This window comes from Myotis brandtii, unplaced genomic scaffold (genome assembly GCF_000412655.1).
Source record: "Myotis brandtii unplaced genomic scaffold, ASM41265v1 scaffold2900, whole genome shotgun sequence".
In the NCBI taxonomy this organism is placed as follows: domain Eukaryota; kingdom Metazoa; phylum Chordata; class Mammalia; order Chiroptera; family Vespertilionidae; genus Myotis; species Myotis brandtii.
In genome coordinates, this window is record NW_005361077.1 from 11239 (window position 1) to 13841 (window position 2603).

A 2603-nucleotide genomic window follows, 5' to 3' on the forward strand; every position below is an offset into this window, starting at 1 on the left:
CCACCGCTGTGCTGGCAGCCGTCAGCCTGGCTTGTGGCTGAGCAGAGCTCCCCCTGTGGGAGTGCACTGACCACCAGGGGGCAGCTCCTGCATTGAACGTCTGCCCCCTGGTGGTCAGTGTGTGCAGTAGTGACCAGTCATTCCCAGTCGTTCTGCTGTTAGGGTCAATTTGGGTATTACCCTTTTATTATATAGGATTGCCAGTGCGCATCATATGTACCGGCCAGTCGGACAGACGGATAGTTGGTCACTTAGCCTTTTATATATAGATAGATAAGTTCTTTGGTTAATCTCTTCCCAACAACCCACTTCCCACCCCTTCCCTTTGAGATCTGTCAGTCTATTCCATGCTTCCATGACTCTGACCATGTTTGTTCACCAGTTTATTTTGTTCATTAGATTCCACATGTAAGTGAGATCATGTGATATTTTTAAAAAGAGAAGAATTAGAGTGACTATAATTGAAATGTTTGGCCCTAGCTGGTTTGGCTCAGTGGATAGAGCGTTGGCCTGTGGACTGAAGGGTCCCCAAGTTCAATTCCAGCCATGGGCACATGCCCAGGTTGCGAACTCAATCCCCAGTAGAGGGTGTGCAGGAAGCAGCCGATCAATGATTCTCTCTCATCATTGATGTTTCTATCTCTCCCTCTCCCTTCCTCTCTGAAATCAATAAAAATATATATTTTTTAAATGTTTGAAATTTGTCACTGTAATGATGGATAAAAATGAATAAACAATTATTCTGCTCTATTTGTCTTAAACTAATTAATATTAAAGGATTGATATTTTGGGAAAGAAATTAGTCAAGGAATACAAAGCAAAAGGAGTATTTAAAACCTGAAAGCTTTACCAGATTGGAATGATAAAGACAAAATACATAGTTATCTATCACCTTCATTCATTAAGCCCTTACTGAACACCACTTTTCACCAAGCACAAATGTGTGGAAGGTTGCAAGAGACAATATTAGAAATGACCATTGCCTCCATAAAACTGGTGAGCTTTGTTCAATATACAAATATATTTGGAAGCAGTGTCCTATCCTAAATATTAGGATATATAAGAAGTAAATGAAAAAATAAATTCTACATTGTCTTTACATGTCTCAGGAAATTCATAATCTTATAGGAAAATATTGGCTAAATTAATACACGTGGCTAAATATAAAACATGTAATATTTTTTTAAAGTAGCACTTTTATATATATTTCAGAAAAGGCAATACATACACATGGTACAAAACTAAAAGAAACAGGTGTGGAGTAAAATTTCACCTATTCTCTGTGCTCAGGTAGCCTTTAACCTCAAGAGAGAATATCTTGAGAATTTTTAGTGACAGCTGCTGTTTGTTCACTTTTTTTGGTTCCTATATTTTGCATATTTTCTTTTTGGCTATTTTATTGTTTTCTAGGACTTTAAAACTGTATTTTAGATACAGTCATGTGCCATATAGTGACAGACCACATATATGATGGTGATCCCATGAGATTATAATAGAGCTGAAAAATTCTTATCAACTAGAGACATAGCCATGGTTACATCATAGCACAACACATTACTCATGTGTTTAAGGTGATGCTCATGTAAACAAACCTGAGTCAAATCACACATGCAGTTATATACAGTACTTAATATTTGATGATAATAAATGACTATGTTACTGATTTGCATATTTACTATACTACACTTTTTATCATTATTTTAGAGTGTTACTATTTCTACCTATACAAAAAGTAGTTTGTGCCCTGGGCAGTGTGGCTCAGTTAGTTGGGCCTTGTCCCATGCACCAAAAGATTACTGGTTTGATTTCCAGTTGAGGCATATGCCCATGTTGCAGGCTCAATCCCCAGCAGGGGGCGTGCAGGAGTCGGTTGATATTTTGCTCTCATATCAATATTTCTCTCTCTCTCCTCCTGTCTAAAAATAAATTTAAACATTTTTAATAGTTTGCTTTTTTATCATTATCTTAGAGTATTACTATTTCTACCTATACAAAAAATAGTTTGTGCCCTGGACAGTGTGGCTCAGTTAGTTGGGTCTTGTCCCATGCACCGAAAGATTACTGGTTTGATTTCCAGTTGAGGCACATGCCCATGTTACAGGCTCAATCCCCAGTAGGGGGCGTGCAGGAGTTGGTTGATATTTTGCTCTCATATCCATATTTCTCTCTCTCCTTCTGTCTAAAAATAAATTTAAAAATTTTTAATAGTTTGCTGTGCCCAGCTGGTGTAGCTCGGTGGTTGAGTGTTGACCTGTGAACCTGGAGGCTACCGTTCTATTCCCAGTCAGGGCACATGCCCAGGCTGCAGGCTCGATTCCTAGTAGGGGACGTGCAGGAGGCAGCCAATCGATGCCTCTCTCTCATTGATGCTTCTATCTCTCTATCCCTCTCCTTCCTCTTTCTCTAAAATCAATAAAAACATTAAAAAAATAGTTTGCTATAAAACAGTACACTGTTACATTGGCAGCAGCATCTCATGATTACCGTGTCTCTTGATTGCATCATTTTCTCCTGTTACTGATTTAATCTCATTTTATAAATTTAGTGTAGCCTAAGTGTACAATGTTTATAAAGTCTACAGTAGTGCACAGCAATGTCCTAGG